The sequence below is a fragment of the Phasianus colchicus genome, chromosome 1 (assembly GCF_987193195.1).
Source record: "Phasianus colchicus chromosome 1, bPhaCol1.hap1.1, whole genome shotgun sequence".
Lineage (NCBI taxonomy): Eukaryota > Metazoa > Chordata > Aves > Galliformes > Phasianidae > Phasianus > Phasianus colchicus.
This window is the reverse complement of record NC_143436.1, coordinates 39,040,745-39,059,109: the sequence shown is the minus strand read 5'-3', so window position 1 is coordinate 39,059,109 and position 18,365 is coordinate 39,040,745.

Genomic DNA, 18,365 nt, shown 5'->3' with positions numbered 1-18,365 from the left:
TCTGTTCAAGCAGCTGAATTGGGCTGCCTACCTCTGTGCCTTTACCTCTTTCCTTCTGCTTCTCACTGTCAGAAAATTATCTCCTGTGGGACTTCTCCTGGAGTGGGTTCACCCTCTGGAGAATTGTTCTCTATCATTCTCTGAGCATCTCTTACCAGTCAGTTGTGCAGCATGCTGTGTGAGAGGCGGAGCGAACTGGAAAAGTTCAGTGCAAGTGTAAGTAATAATCTTGGTTTACAGGATGTGGATCAGAAAGCCAACTTGACCAGCTCACTGTACTGGGCCAGTTGGGGTTTTATTAAGTAAAGTTTTCCCTAACATTACCCAGAACAAGCACAGTTACAAAACAAATCAGATTTACCTCAAAGAGCCTAAATCCTCTAACTGACAGATTGGCCATGCTTGCATTTATGGAACTGGCTCTTGTCTCCAAGTCTGCATGACATTCATCAGCACACGCCCATTAAAATGGATGGATCCTTAACTGTGCTCATGACTGTTCAGGCTGACTCAGTGTCGATATAAAAATACATGAATGTGCCAGACTGAAAACCTCCCACCTCACTCAAGATTTCACCTTCCAGAAAGAACACAGGAAGGGAAAGTATGGGGCTATGTGCAGACTCTGGAGAATGTTACTGGACTGTGCTGCACCCAGGTGCCATGTGTGTGGTGTCAGGTCCAATACTGCTAAGAGAGTGAAACATTAAATCTGTTGGTTTTTTCATGTTTTAGTAATGGCAGTCAGAATACCACCACAGGCAATCAGGTTAAGTGCAAACGACAAAGTTACTGTGGTCTGAGAAGCTGACTCATCATCTGAAGAATTTTAACTAACCATATGCACACTTCTGACTCACTGTAATGGAGGAATAGAACTTATATATTTAATTTAGCTTAGCATATTTTGCTCTGCTGCTGCACCAAGTTAGGAGTGCATGTACAGGCCAGGTTACAGCAAATCAGCTTTCCATCTGGAGACTGATCATCTGTTCAGCTATTCAGACATTCTGCACAGCCTACCAGGAAAAGTTCATAAAATATTTTGGTCCCTCAGCATTTTGTTTTCATTTTGTGCTCTGAAAATCCCTCTTTAAATCAAAGATATCCCCTAAGCCTCGTACTCCTAGCTAGAGCTCCAATGAAAGCCGTTCAATTTACAAAAAAAAGGTTTGAGCTTCTACTCAGTTTCCCACTGAATATTTTGCTGGCAAGATTTTGACTTCTGTTTGTAAATCCTCACAAGCTTAATTAGTTTGAGTCAAGCCTAGATTTCTTTGGTTCAGTGAGTGTTCTTCAATGAGAAGCAGAATCTTAGGAAACTGGAATTATATAGCACAGCTCCCTCTAGAAGACGATTAAAATTCTCCAACTGGAGTAGAATTACATGAAATGTTTTCTAAAATGTCCAGATTCAGGCTTTTTGTTAAATTTTTCTTGGTAGAAATTTCCCCAGCTACATGAAATCTTACTTCAAATTTAGATTTTCACATTTCATTTTACTACATGTTCAGATGCTAGATTCTATTTATGTTTCCAGAACAGTTATTTTAACTGCATTCTTCTAAAATAAATATGTTCAATGTTGAAATCAAAGCCAAGATATTGAGAAATATTTTGTTTCCAGGTAAAAGAACATTTTCTTCCCAAAACAAACATTCACTCAAGCGCAAAGAAAAGAAATTGCTGGCTCCTCAGACAGAACATGTATCCTTAGGCTATTGTGCCTTTTTGTTCCATTATATCTGCAACAACACTCAAATTGACCAGAGATAAAAACACATTTTTATTTTGTTTATGATCAAGCCAAAGTATCTGTCCACATAAATGGATAAAAATATTTGCCTAATGCAGTTGAAGATGTATTTGGTAGTTCTAGGTTGCTTGAATATGATTGATTTTCCTCTTTTTATCCTTGTTTGATAAAATAGTAATGTAGACATATATAGGCATAATTCATGTCTGGCCATTCTCAAGGCTCTGAAGTGTTCTATACTATTTCCTTTGATGTCACTGTATATTTTACCAGATCAGTTGTTCAGTGTTTTTACTATAGCAGCACAAAGGTGCCTCTGCCCAGTAAATCCCCTGACTCTAAAGCCCATTTGATAGACTTGTGCCATTTCATCAAGTTTCTACTACAGTAATCAAACAAATGATCCCCATATATTGCAGTGCAGGAGAAATATGGAACAAAAAGATCAGATTAATAGGCACATAATTACAAAAAATAAAATTAAAATGATATATCACAAAATGGACTGTCCTTGCATTTTTTAATGTTTGGTTGGAGATTCTTTTCCCCTTATATCACAGAAAAACATAGCTGTTGGAAATACTCAGGATAAGCAACAATATGGAGCACAGGAATGCTGCTTTGTAGGCAGAAGGGACTACTAAAATACTAACAGCTGTTTCAGCCAGAGGGGCCCATACATGGCAGGACATGAGATCACCACTACCTACAAGCCAGTAGAGGACAATCACAGGGCTGTGGCTCCCATTTCAGAAGGAATCTGATGAGAAGTCTGGAATAATTGGGTATTCTGAAACTGTTGTCTGCCTAGCAAGTTAGGATTTAGCTTCCACTTGAACTACTGAATTCCATCAGTGATACAACAGAGCTGAAAGAGAGTAACAAAGTACACGGGAGGTCACACTTGCAGGGCCTACTTGCAGGGGCAGCCCATTCCATGGATGGGTTGAGAGAAGGCCCATGTCTTAGCCCCTGTGCGAGGCCCCTTTATGTCTCACACTAGTTTAGCCAATGTAAAACATTCCTCAACTGACATAATAAATAGGCACAAACATTTCAAGGCAGTTCATTCTCAGCAATACTTCTTCTGATTCCAGCATACTCAGCTTGCAGGTCACACTCAGAGCTGGGATTTGCAAAGTCCCACTTTTCCTCCATGGCCACAGGGGAGAGGGCAATTTTAAAACTCATGTGCAGAAGGCTAAGCTCAGAATGAGAAATAAGTCTAGAGCCACAACTCAGACATAAAAAATGGCCACAAGATATATCACAAAGCTTGTTTTTAAATTGCATTTTTTGCACTGATATTCTTAGGATTAATGCTTTTGTCCTTTTCTTTAAAGGCAGTTTCCATCTTTGAAAATGATAATGATGATGAAAGTTTTCCTTGAGTGCAAGCTGTGAGAAAGTTACTCAGGAGAAAGACCAAATGTTATGAGACTTGTGATAAAAGGAAGAAGCAAAACTGCATCAGTTTCTGGAGGGCCTGAGGGAGCCCAGTGGGCTTCAGTTTTTTTGTGCTTTTTGTTCCCTGCAACTCCTTTTGCCAACATCTTCCTTGCCACGACGCTGTCCTTCTGGACTTGCTAGATGCTTGAATGGCATTAGCTGTCCATCCTGAGCTGCAGATGGCAGCTTCAGTGTACTAAGCAGGGTCCTGAAGCCACTCCAGCTCCTCCTCAGGGGCTGAGCCTCAAAAGACTGTGGGGCATCCAGCTGCAGCAGACCTTGGGAATCCTTGTCCCATCTTCATGTAGGCTCCCTGCTTAAAGCCACAAGGAAGGCATTAATACATTTATATTCTGTCCTTAAATTTTCAGAGCTGCCACTTCTAGTGGGGTGCCCACAGGAGCTATTTCTCGGCACAGAAAAGCAGGAGATGACATAGTACCCTTGAAATCTCCTCTTTATGGCAGAGGGGAATCAGCTGGGAGAAGGCAGAGACAGCAGGCTGTCCAAGCAGCAGGCTGACGGCTACACGGATCTTTAGGATCCTTAAGGAAAAAGTTTCCTTTCCATGGGAGTCCAATATCTCAGCATAATCTCTCTTGTTAGCTGTCAACTAATCAGCCCACCCAGAGCCTGTACCAAGATATTTCGACGTTTGACCTCATCTGCACCCTCCTCAGGCTCTTTCTCTCTCTGCTGCTACAGTCTCTCTGTCCTTCTGTCTGAACAACAGTAGTGACAGCCACAAGCTCACAGGCAAATATATCTGTTTTCCACAAGTGCTGGATGGTGCCCCTTCCCACACTGCCTTTGTGGCTCTGGGACTAGTTCTTCATAATAAACAGTTCCTGCTGCACAGCATCATTTTCCTCATGTTGGAACAGAAACGTTAACTCTAGAAATGGGAATCTGACCCATTGTGAAAAGATGAAAAAGATGACCTTGTGGACATGTATGCCGGTAGATTCTCTAGAAGATGAGAGCCATACATAGGCACAAGTTGTTTTCTGGGCTTTAGAATTTGTTCAGTTAAATGACTATCATAACCTTCCATGTCGCTGTTTCTCTCTGGTGTGCTGCCTCTCCACCCCCCGTTCACTATTTCCCCCCACCTTGTCCCACTGGTAGCTGACAGTGTGTGCTAACAACACATCCAAAGGCTTAGGGAAGCTATGTGACTACTGGTAATCAAAAACAAATACACAAGTTTGCTTCCTGGTTGGGCAATCAGATACCTTACTCACCCCCAGACACCCATATTCCTGTAACATCCTACTTACCATATTAATAGTAACTTTTCTAACTCCATAACACTGAACGATATTGTGAAGAGCTGGAAGAGCACTTCTATTTATATAGAAGAAAACTTCCATTTTTTTGTAACACAACTTTCTGTGGTTTTTAGGAGTGACAATTAACGTAAATCCATTCATTTTAGGGTACCTGTTGCTACATGCCTCTAACCTTTTGCCTCATTAATTGATTATCCTTTCTTTGTCTCTCTTTTCTTCCCACCTTGCCACCCCTTTGACAGAAGGTGACACACTGCTCCTGCTGGGAGTATCTACCAAATGACTGTGAAAGCAAGCTCAGGCTTGTAGGCTGCTGGAGGAAATGACAGATGCCTCTTACGAAGTGCCAAAAAATACAGGGATGAAAATCAAGTCATTCTCAGACAGAAATGTATCATGTTACCAGTTGCTGAGTGGCAAACAGGAGCCTGTATGTCGTGGAAGGGAAGAGGCTTTTGCTCAGGCAAAAAGATCTGCAGCAGCCTTCCTGGGTTCATTTCTTGTGGATAGACCAAATCTGCATTTGAACAACACAAGTTTATATAAACAGAGCATTGCATAGTCACCATATTTTGATAGTTTCATAATTAGATTTCTGAAATGCCTTATCAGTACCAGGATCTTCCTCACTGCTCTCTATGACACAAAGCTGTGCTGTATCTGTGCCACTCAACGAAGCAGCCAGAGAGCCCATACCTTGTGCATCCCCACCTAGTGCTCCTCTGCTCCCCAATAATTAATACAGCGATATTTGTTTTTAAAACCCTATGCTACAGAAGCATTCTTCAAGTACTGCATAATCTAATCTATCAATTAATAGCACATGGGCACACGATGGCTACATGACACTCTCTTTGAAAGGAGCCAAAGCAAATAATTTTGCTTCCAACTCTTTTTCTTTTGCTATTTTAATAACTAATACCAGCACTTTATAAATAAGAAGGGTCAAAGTCAAGACCTGAAATACATTTGCTGGATACAGCTTTCCATGTATCTTCCATCAGTAAGTGCTGTTTAGATGCACCTGACTAGAATGATCACTGGATATGTTGGGTTTTGAATGGCTGCCTTGGGAGTCTGGAGAACTTAAGATTGATGGGAACTTATGCAGAAGTTTTTATAGCCACTGAAACTGGCAATACTTTAGAGATGCTTTAACCTTCAAAACTGACGTGTATTTTTGGCTTTGTAAGAAGTAAAATGGAATATTTGCCCACATTATTTATATTAATATTGGATGGATTTAACTACTGCATTTAATTTGTGACTTCAAGATGTGAAGCAAATAACAGTTAACATGAAAGCAAGACCAATTCTGAGAGCCCTTTTCCTTTTAATAAAGTTTGCTATGGAAGCTATTTTATAGTCCATGACTATAAAGGGGAATATGAATAAAATAAACGAATCTTTCAAGTACTTCAGCACAGGAAAGCACCATTCAGCTCATCTTGTTTGGCACCCTTGGTTTAAAAACAAAACAAAAATAGTAACAAAACCCTCAGGGCATAAAATTTCATCAAGATGTTGCTGAACCAAACCCATAACTTTACATACTAGTACCAAGATACAAAATTAATTCTGCCAAGTCTGCATTTTGCTATAGCTAAGATGTTAGAAAACATTTTTTCTTAATAAGAAATGTTTTTAAAAGGCTTGTACACCAGCTCTCACTGCTCCTCCCGACACGCTCAGCCCTGCCTTTGGGCCATCATGCAGGAAAGGGCTGTGTTACAGCACAGCCTCACCATTCCTTGCTACCACAGGACTCCCATCTAACAGGGCAATATCTGAAGATCTGTTCCAGACAGTTCTCTGCTTGTCCAAGCAATACAAGCAGCTGCATGGCCAAAACTTCTTCAGGTTTATAAAAGTTTTGCATACATCAGTATCAGCTACATCAGACCAGTGGAGACATTACAGACAGCACCTCCCAGCCCTGCTGCTGCCCTGCTGTGACAGCTGAAAGGAGAAGGCTTTCTAAGATAGGGCCTACCAAGTCAAAACCACCCATCTTCTTTAGTTCAACACCATCATCGTTACCTTCTGCTGGAAATCTAGTTTAGAAGAATTTATTTCTCCTCTTCCCCTTTTTATGAGGTCTGGTATACTTTATGGTTTGCCATACATGGCAGCCACAGAAAAAAATGTCACATTAAAAAGGTCTTGAACTTCAGAATGGAGATGGAGGAAAATGAGAGCTATGGAAATGCCAGCAGCCCCTGAAGACAACTTCGCAGGAAGAAATAGCACCCATGGGATGGCAGCCCTGCCCTTGGTCTCCATGTAGACCTACAGAAGTCAGTCCTGTCCCAAGAAGCTCTTACTTCTCTCTTCTTCTCACCTTCACATACCCTCAGATTCCCACCGCACAGTGTCCCATCCCTATGCCAGGCACATGTGGGGCTGAGCTGGGAGCTGGGCCAGGCAAATGCTCTGGGTCAAAACAATCCTTTTGTGTCTAGGGACGGGAACTCCTAAACCTGCACACCTGGTGAAGAAAGCATAAAATGATATAACCTGGATGTGAGAGTGCATTTGTTTTGTTGAGATTAAGACAGCAGAAAGGCAAACAATCCACTGACCTCCAGAAAGGGAAGGGATGGAGAGTTTGGAATGAGCAGCGAGGACAACTACTACACCTTGAACACAGCTGCAACCAAGTGTTATCTAACTTCCTTTCCATCTCCATTTACTTTTCTTGTTGCCTCCTTGTCAAATTGATAAGAAAAGTCACGTACATTTAAAGATTAAAGTCCAGGCTGAATCATGTTAGCCGTATCTTTTTACTTCATTATGATACTGATGGTGATTTGATCAAAATCAGATATCTGAATAAGGCTGAGAAGTCAGTTTCCTGCAAAACACTTAACATTACATAATGCACACCTTTCTGATAATGCCTCCTTAAATACTATGCAGAAGCACACGCTGCACTTCTATAAGAAAAGAAAATGTATTTTAGAGATGTGTGTCAACAATACAGTTCTCAGTAAAACACACAGGATTAATACAAATGAAACACGTGAAAAGTTCTCGAACACTCATCCAGTGCAAAGTACCCTTGTGTCTTTCAGTGTTTTACAGAAATAAAAGACAAGAGCATCTAACCTGAATTCACAGAATCATAGAATGGCTTGGGTTGGAAGGGACCTCAAAGATCATCTAGTTCCAAACTCCCTGCCATGGATAGGGACACTTTACATTAGATCAGATTTCCTGGGGCTCCATCCCTGGCCTTGAATGCCTCCAGAGATGGGGCATCCACAACTGGGTAACCAGGTCCAGTGACTCTCCACCCTCTCAGTGAAAAATTTCCTCCTGACTTCTAACTTAAATCTCTCCTCTTTTACTTTAAAAATGTTCTCTTTTGTCCTATCACTCTCAGAACATGCAAAAAGTCTGCCTCCCTCCTGTCTATAAACTCCTTTTAAGTATCAGAAGGTCACAATGAGGTCTCCCCAGAGTCTTCTTGTCTCCAGGCTGAACAAGCCCAGCTCCCTCAACCTCTGTTCACAGGAGAGGTCCAGCCCTCTGATCATCTTCATGGCCCTCTATGGACCCTCTCCAACAGCTCCACATTCTTCTTGTGCTGGGGGCCCCAAGCATGGATGCAGTACTCCAGGTGAGGCCTTACAAGAACAGAGTAGAGGGATACAATTCCCTCCCTCTCTCTGCTAGCCTCTCCTCTCTGATGCAGCCCAGGATACTGTTGGCCTTCCAGGCTGCAAGAAAACACATCTGGCTCATGTCACACTATTTGTCCACCAGAACCCCCAAGATCTTCTCCACAGGGTTGCTCTCAGTGAGTCACTGGAGTCTTTGCCTGACAGTCATGTCTTCTGAAATATGATGAAGAGTGGCTTGGCTATCACATCATCCAGTTCCTTCAGGACCATGGGATGTATGTTGTCTGGCCTTATAGGCTTGTACACATTTAGTCTCATGGGTGGTCTCAGACAGAGCATCCCATCAACATATCAAAAGGTAAACACTTCCATCATAAAAAATTTGAAAAGGGGCACCATAGGAGTGCTACAGGTAAAGTACAGAGTATTGAAGCCCCAGGACATCAAAGAATTCTTGAAGTGGGAAGTGTCCAGAGAAACAACAGCAGAACAAGCCCCTGTGCTTCAGTAAGGGAAACAAACACCTAAACTCAAATCCGGTGACAGCATAAACCAGAGTTCCTGTCTACAGCATGCTGAAATTTACCTTCTGCTTACCTGACGCGCATAGCATAACTCATGGATTTTCTGTAGGAATATAATAGCAACACACTGTTTCATAAGTCTTAAAAGGACTTAAATATGGTAGCTGAAGTATATATTTCTGTTCTTCTCTCTAGTTTAATAAGTAAGGCCTTTCACGCTTGAGTTAGTTACCTTGCTCAGTGAACAGGTGGTATATCAACGTACTTTCTTTGAAATCACTTGGCAAGCAGAAAGTGGCCCATTGGATTTTTTTTTTTACCACATCCTATACTCATCAACTTTTATTTCACCTCTGAGCTACTAATATGCTTTTTTCATTTTAGATGCCCATATCACACCTATAAAAATGGCCAGAAAGGACAAATGAGTAGTGACAGATATATACTTAGACATTTTATTCTGTCAGATTTGTTTCAGCAACAGTTGATTTCCAGAATCAATACTGACAGTCAGTCATTCTAAATATCAGCATCATCATATATCAAATCTTACACTATATCACTACGTCCATACAGACAGCATAAGAAAAACAAAACCCCAAGAGATTCAATTAGGCATGTCCATGACTGATGTCATGAAGTTCACATGTACTTCTTGCATAATTTGGCCTCAGCACGTTTTCCAATTTCCAGAAGAATGCAGAAGCTTTAACCAATCAACCTACGTGTTTTTGAGACTGACATTATATGCTGCTTTACAAGCAAAGAGGTTGTACCACATCCCCAGCTAGAGGAGTTATCAATAAGTCTTGAGCAAAGCAAGAGCATTTCATGTCTGCAAACCCTTGGCACTCATCTTTAGAGATGACGGCAAGATTCTGACCCTGAGTCAGTGACTCTAGTCACTAATAATAGCAAACTCATTTCTGCCATGGTTTGCACAAAAAAAATTATGAGCTGAATGCTTAGGAACACCTGCTATTCTTGGGCTAAGTGCAACCAAGATGTCCCACTGGAGGTGGTAGAGGGATGCAACATCCTCTTCCAAATCACTCAGCATTTCTCTTCAGTCCTCTAGCAAAATTTGCTAGTAACTTTCTGTGTGACTTCTCCAAAACAAGTAGAAGTGCTCATAAGTAACATAATCGAGAACATTTAGCACCTATGCCTTAACCTGAGCTGGATCTCAGTTTCATGGTGGTTTGGGCACTGCCAGGCTGTGTGTGGAATTCCTAAAGCCAAGATCCTGCTGTGAAAAGGACAGAACTGGATATTCAGCATCTGATATGCTGAGCCTGGGACACGTCCAACCCAGCTGACAGCAGAATGATCTGGAATCCTGCTGCTCTTCTCTGCCTACAACCTGTTTCAAGTATCTTCCTTTGGTCATAATCTGGTTAAAAACACAAGATTGAAAACACCTCTTGAATTTCAAGCTGTCCTAGTGGCTGTTAGTCTTCCTTTCCTGAAAGCTGAGGAGGACAGATCTCAGAGGCAGATTTGTCTAACCATTATTCCCAGATCCTCCAGTCTTCCTCATAGGAGCATGAGCCGCTAGCTCTGGACTTGCAAAGTATGCTCAGGTGCAGTTCTCAGGCTTTAGATGATGGATCCTTTGCTGACTCTAGTTACTATTATTTCTGTTGATGCACAGATGAAGAGGAGCATCATTTCTAATCTGGAAAGAAGTCTGTTTTAAGCAAGGCAGCAATATATCTGCTCAGATTTCTCCTGTACTACTTTCTTACAAGCTGTTGAATGAGAACAAGTTGTTCCTTCACAACCCTCCTGAGCATCTTTAGGTTTCTCATTTGTCTGAACATTTAAAAAAGCAAATGACTAGCTGAAAAAAAGAAAGCAAAAGAAGCAGCTACTGACTTTTCTGGAAATTATTTTGATTCTTCAGTGAGTGAGAAGGGTTAAGCAAAAGCAACTAGATTATTAACAGTTTTCACCAAGCAGTGAAAGTAAGCCTTGAACTTATATTTAGCCATTCTTGGTATTCAGCCAAAACAAGCAACAGTAGCTCCTATTTAAGGTTTGGTGCCAGTTCTCTTGGTTAGATACTGTATTCTTTCTTGATAATGTGGGCAGCACCAGCAAAATCAGTTCATGTCATTCCATCTAAAAAGACAGCCACCACACTGAGCCCAATTACTTGCGTTCCCAGCTACCTGGGGCACGTCAGAAGAGCACTGAGTAAGTTGAATAAGCAATTCACTCAATGCTTGTGCTGAAAATGAGTGGCTTTTCAAAGCCATGTGAGTGACTACGTGCTTTTTGCAGCGTTCCAGCATTTCAAGAATAAAACAGCACTGTTATCTATTTTAAGCACTGTGTCATTTGAGACAATTGCAAACTATGTTAGCAAGCTGCAGTGCAGGCATATTCAGAGCTTTCACACAATTACTAGAGGCCACAGTGCTTTGATAATTATTTTCACTTTTCACCTGCTCAACCAGAGTAGCTGAAAAAGATTAATTTCATGCTATAACCGAAATCCCAAAGGAACCAGAAGCCTCTGATTGCACATACTGCAGCTCAAATACAGCAGCTCATTCATACGCTGTAGAGGGCTTAGGGGAATAAGAACAGCAGTGCCACATAAATATTCAATTTACACCTGCAAATCAAATGGTAGCATTAATGCACTTGGAGATAAATCTATAGCTGGCTACCACAGCAGACCTCTCATTAGTTCATTTTTACTGTTTTAACGGATAGCTTAATGTAAAGAAAACTTTTGTACTGTGTCAGGCAGCACATTTCAAAGTGAAGTACCTTCCATGCTTTATAATGAGCCTGTGGAGCTTGTTGCTGCAGAGCCAGGAGGAGTTCAGGAGGCTGTTTGTGCAGACTGGGTCCCGAGGCGACTGCTCAACATGGCGTCTGGATGCATCGCCATATCGGGAAGTTCCTTCCCTATGGTGCTGGGCCTGGGATGGATGGGGAGGGAAATGGGCATTTTCTGTACAGTTCTGTTTCATGCATTCTCCTTAAAGCATTTGCTCCTGCCTGCTGTGGGACACAGGATGTTAGGCGGAGCAGGCCCCTGGCTTTATGTGACATGGCCATTCTTCCCTTCTCCTGTACTCACCAGCAGTAAGTACAGTGACTGGGTAAAATCTATGAATTTGTGGATGTTGTCAGCTTTGCTCAAGGTATCCTCCCTGCATCTGATATCCTCTCTGCAACCGACTTTGTGTCTGCATGTGGCAGTCCTTAATAAAAGGGATATCAAGTGTGTTTGCACAGGTTAATTACAGCCAACAGGCCAAACAGACCCCATCAGGTATGTTCCTTTCTGTCCTTCCTCCTACTTCTTCCTATCTCCTCCGTATTTTAAAATACTTGACAAAAAAGTGAATCTTTTTAATATAGATGTAAAACAAATGAATTTTATCAGTAAGAATTTGGGGTTTCTAAGAATAGACTGAGAAATCTTGATTTACTAAACCAACTACAAATAAATAAATCCAATGATTAATGGACACTGTAGCCTCAGTAAAGAGAAACTCCCCGTCTTTGTTAGTCAACCACCCCACATAAGCTGCAGCAATTCAACTAGCAAAAAGCAACTGAAGAGTTAATACACTTTCCTGTCCTCTCCTGCAATTAGTTCATACTTGTTGAGTCACATACTCGTCACATTTGTTGAGACTTGGTTCACATCAGTATCACTAAGATTTTAGAGCACGTGACTTCATGGTTCAGTTCAAAAGTATGCAAATTAGGTATCAAGATAATTTAGTAATATTGTTTACATTAAGTATGGAAATCCCTTTTTACATCTTCAGATCAACCTACTCTTTAACGTACTTACAGAGAAGCGCACAAAACTTTGCTTTACTGAATACAAAGAACTGTTGTGAATGATTCTACATGATTTTGTATTTAAAATTACTTTTTACCAAATCATCCTCTTATCCTCTCATGGCTTAAGTACATACTTCTCTGCCACAAGCAAGAAGATGCAACTGAAAGCAGTTTGTTGAGGGTAGACATGTTCCAAACATCTAGACGTGTTATATTTCAGACAGTTATCTCTTCTTTCGTAGGAAGTATTGTTTGTATTTTCCCACAAGAAAGCCAGAAAGAAATCCTTTAACAGGGAGTTCAGTGATACAAGGCTTAATGGCTTTAAACTAAAAGATTATAAGTTTAAATTAAGTAGGTTTACATTAAAGAAACTCATTACTGTGAGGGTGGTAAGACACTGGCACAGGTTGTCCAGGAAAGCTGTGGCTGGCCCATCCCTGGAGGTGTTCAAGGCCAGGTTGGATGGGCCCTGGGCTACTTGAGCTGATGGGAAGTGTCCCTGCCCATAGCAAGGGGGTGGAACTGGAAGATCTTCCAGGTGCCTTCCAACTCAAGACATTCTGTGATTCTGTAACTGAATTTGAAGAATCTTTCTAGTAAAGCGTGGCTCAAAATACACTCCAAATGCTCTATGAGAAAGTCTTACTCTCCGTCTGTTTCAAAAAGACTACATCAAGCTTAAACACTTGTTCAGCTAACCAACAAAAAAAGTGAAAAATTAATTCACTTGAAAATTTGACTGGTTGATGAGAAAGGAGATCTTCCTGTGAACCTCCCTGTAGTGTATCCAAGCATGAAATGCAAAAAGGGAAACACAAAAGGAACTGTCTAGAGGGTAGGCAGTCTTTCTGAGTTTGTAAATTAGGTCTACATTCAATCACTTCCACTGTGATTGAGAGCTGTTGCAGAAAGTCATGCCTAAAAGTACACCAAGCTCTTAGCAGTTCCTCAGTTGATTTGTGAGGATTGTAGGGCTTGTCTTGAACAACAGACAAATGGTATTTGGCTTTTATTTAAAAGAGACTCACAGCTTTACTCTATGGTGGCATTTTAAAGCCCACTGGGGTAGGGTTCTGGTATTATTCTATGGCATTAGCTGACCTCTTTCAAATCATCCACATTCATACATCAGAGAAAGAGGAAAATATTACTCTTGGCTTACAAATATCAGAGAAATTGAAGAGCATTGAAAGCAATTTTTAAGAGAGATTTTGTAATATAAATATAGCCCATGCAACTTATATCATAACAATGTTATTCTGTTCTCTAGCCCTGACAGGACCATTACACATAGGTATTTCAATTTACTCCACTTCCAAGAGCCTTCTTTCATATCATGGAACAAATTTCATTAAATCACAGCCTTCATGTGCCAACCATAAGTTTCAGTTGGCTTCTATTTTCCTTCAAGTGCATTGTAAGTATAATACTAAATCCTCACAAATACCAAGAGGGCTTGCTCCTGTAAGGTGCTAAATGTCCTCCTCCCTTTCCAGGTCAAATAAGCTCCAGCTGTCTATCAGATGCAGTGCTGAACTGTTGCTTTCTTTCAGTGTCATTATTTTAAAAAATGCAGTCAGAGGAGACTTCAGATATATAGTCAGCTCTGCTCAGTTACATATTGGCAATTTATCTGGATTACAGCCTGACCTCACTGCAAGTAGAGACACTTCATAGGGCTCCATGCAGAACCAGCCCAGCACTAGTTTATTATTCCAGGGACTGCACTGCATGAGTGCACCTGTATTGTTCCATACCACAGCCTGGAAGCAATGCTTCAGTGGAAGCAGTCCAGCTGGTAAATACTGCTGCTCTGCCGGATTGCAGTTAGTGACCTACAGAACCACAGAACTGTCTCTGCTCACACTGCAAGGACTGAAATATTGAAAATCAGATAGAATACTCCTTTGCATAGTGGGATAGATACAGGGCAAGCACAAGAAAGCTTGGGGCAAAAAGGAAGAGTTGGGGCAAGGAAGAAAAAAAAATGACAGAAGCCATGGTAGCTCAGACCAATATTCCACTTATGCTGGAAGGAAAGAGGCTAAAAGTATGTCCATAACAAGAAGCTGTTCTTCACTACAATAAGGTTTATAAGCCTGGGTGCAGGGTCAGATGACAGCAGCTTGAGCTCAAGAGCCAAGAAAAGCACTTCTGAAACTTAAACCTTCAGAAAACATAACACATTATCACTGGGGTGTCTGTGTGGCATATGCTTTCTGGTTCAAGACGTACCCAGAAGTTCAGTTGCTCCAAAGTCTGTTGCACCAGGCTCCATCATGAACACATAAACACTTCCAAACACCTAGGTTGAGGGGTTCAGCTTTGTCCCTGTTTTCTCCTGTTGTCTGTATGTACCAGCCTCAAGCTAGATAGTGCCAGTAACTACAGCTGCTGGGGAGGGGGCAGTGCCCCAGCCTAGGCTCCAGCCTACTTTCTTCCCAGCTGATGGGAAACATTCAGTTGCAGAACCCAGTGTGCCTCTTCCCCAGCAGATTCATTTTCTGGGATGTGGTGGTCACAACGTGGAGGCTTTTTTGGCAATAACTATTTTTGGAGGCTGAAGTCTGTCTAAAGCGCCCTTTCACTTCAAGTTTGAACCTGATCAATTCCTTACAAATACCTAAGAGCTTTCTCAGTTCTGTAAACAGAAGAGCTTTTCCCCAGTTTTGCTTATTAAGAAGAGATTTTCTTTATGTTTTGGTAGCCATACCTTGAAGAACTGGCACCAGATAGGCCACATAAACACAGCACACATGGAATATGAGGGACCAGTAGTTCTCCTTGCTACACAAGAATCCGGTGAGAGTTTCAATGATGCATGGTAACTTGCCAAAGCACTAAGCATTGAAGATATACTGCAAACAAAAAGCCATGTCTGCTATCTTCCCAGCAGGTGCAAAATTTGCAGACAAAAAATAAAAACTGATAAAAGTCACAGATGACAAGAGTTGTAATAGAGGAATATGGGTAGCTTGATAAGAAGAGCGCTTTGCAAACAGAAAACATTCATACATGCTCACATTATTCACCTAGGAAGGGGCAGTGCAGGTCCCTCTGAAGAGCTGTGGGGCTACAGACTAGCAACTGTGAAAGATCTAGAGCCCATCGATGACAATCAGTTATTAATGAGCCCCGGCTGCAGTGCTGTGTAAGTAGGGATAGTGAAGTCTCTGTATTGGAAGCAAGGAGCAGAGCAGCCTTTTTTATCATCTTGACTGAAGTGCTGAATCTATCAAAACCACGATCTTCATGGAAGGATGGTAGCTGAAGAAATGAAAGTGTATGTTTTGACTGATACATACATTTCATCCGATAATTTGCTTTGTGAAAAATTAGGGACTCCCAAATAAAATTATAAACCTCTATAAAGTTTCATATTTTCTTCTGGTGAAGGAGAATCTTTTTGCATACAGTTTTCTAAAGAAGTATAGATCAGGAGTGGGCAATGATTTTTAATACAGTAGAAAATTGAGATGTCTGTATTTTAAAAACACGTGCAGGAAAAATGGAGAATCTGATTAAAAAAAAAAAAAAAACAGAATTCATTTGAGAGCACCAGAAAATGGCTTTTAGAGAGAAACAAAGGCTCTCGTTCCAAGTCTGTTACTGGCTTATGGTTCCAACATTCACACAGCAAAAAAGGAGTGCTTGAAATGTACTGCAGTTTAGGATCAAAAATCCCAACAGGAACCTAACGGCTTCAAACTGAAATGAGACAAAATAAAATTAGAAGTAAGGGGAAAAAAAATTAATAGGGAGAATGGGATAATATTTAAACCAATAATAGTGGAAATGATGAATTTGCAGTCTTTTGTTGTCTTCAGATCAATACCACAGGCATCACTGGAACACAAGCTGTAGCCAGGCAAAAGACCTTCAGATCAATACAAGGGTAATGAATGAAATTTAATAGCCTGCAACACACAGGAGGTCAGATCAGATGATCTAATGGTCCCTCAGGATTTATAATCTGGGGACAACCATACAAGATCAAAGCACACTGGGCAGGGTAATGAAATGAGCCAGGAGCGTGCATGGCAGTCTTTGCCAGGACTGCTGCGCTAGAAAGCTAAGACAGGACTTTCTTTTCCTTCATGCTCATCCATCTCTTGATTTTGTTCCTCCATCAGAAGATGCTTTGTGGATAGAGTTCACCACTGACTGCAAATGTTCTTACAGAATCACATTGCTGGGGTGACACTATGACACTATGTCCATCATTTTCAAGTAACAGCCTACTTTTCAAACCCATGTTTTCCACATTTGGTCTCAAGAGAAATTTTTAAGTGATTGAGGGAGGACTGCTGTCCTGGTTTTGGACTGAAATCAGGAGGAAAACCATTCATCAGTAAGAAGAGACTTGGCAGTCTCTTTCACTGCTAATTCAAAAAGCCAAACTCTCAGGTGGTGGGTCCATGGAGGAAACTAGTGCTGTTGAGACATCTTACACAGTGAAACAGTAGCAAGTGATCACTAGAGAGCAGTTTTGAATATCTGCAGCACAGAGTGCATCCTTCTTTCTGTTAAATCACTGACAGTTTTATGGAAGAGCAAGTCTGTGAATGTTAGGCAGAAATGACTGTATGGTTTGTATACTTCAATAATTTTTCACAGCAGAAACAATTCCAGAATTTAAGTTGAATCGGTGGGAGGTATGGTCTCATGCCTAAATAGCATCTATGAATTCCTGATTCATCTCAGGTTGAATCTAAACAAGTTAAGCAGAGGTACTCAGGCACTTTTACTAAACATAATCTGTCAAGGCAGAGAAAAATGTACTCTGTGTCTATGACATGGAAGCCATATATCCCAATATATATCCCAAACCCCTTAACTTTTAGATTGAGGGTTGTCCAGGGTAAAGATGTTACGGTCTGCCCAGGAAGACAAGGCTTCAGCCAACATTCCCTGTGGCTTTCTAGTGTCACTATGTAATACTTTAGTAATTGTTTTAATAATTATTACAACTGGTTTGCATTAAACATTAATTCTTAGTTAAACAAATACTGATTCTTTGTTTGCATCTTTCTGCTGAAAAGTCATCTATCTGTAACCCTAGCAAAGAAGGTTTATGCTACGGGACATTAAGCAAACTATATCTCATTCAGAGAAGAGTAATGAAATTGTAATTGTACAAAGAGCTGATCATTAATAACAATTTAATTTCACCATCTAGTAATCGCTGGAGGTGTAATGCTACCTTTGTGAAAGTCAGCTCTCTAACAGCACCAGCTGGAAATAATTTTCAGGTGCAAGCCTGATTAAAGAGATGTGATTCAGTGAGCTACCTGCTTCCTTATGTGACCTTTGGCAGGTTACTTGAGTTCAGACCCCTAACAGCATTGAGGCATGGCCTCACCAGTCACTCAGCTTCCAGAGGTTTTTCCCAGACCAGCTGAGTGCCCTGGTGCACTACCCACTGGGCAGAGCTGGCTGCCTCCTGTGAACGGCAACCGTGACCTCCAGCAAGGCTGCACCCAAACAAGGCAATGAGAATTCCTGAAGCAAGGCATCTGGAGCTCATAGAAACACTTGGGCTCAAAAAGACCTTTAAGATCATCGGGTTCAACCATCAGTCTGACCTACTGATTCCAGTCACTTAACTAGGTCCCTCGGTGCCACGTCCACACGTCTCCTCAGTATTACCAGGTAGGGAGGCTCCCCTACTTCTGTGGGCACCTGCTCCAATGCTCTGCACAGAGTACTGTATTTTCACATCTAGAAACAAATTGAATGAAATTGATGGGAATATTTACTTTTCAATTATATTCACGTTAAATAGGAAAATACACGCATTAATCCAGGTACCGTTCATACAAACCTGGAAGCAAACAGGAGCAGGGGGAACATGGTTTGAGTTTGCTTCTCGTTTGCTTTTAGTTCTCGCTGCCCAGCT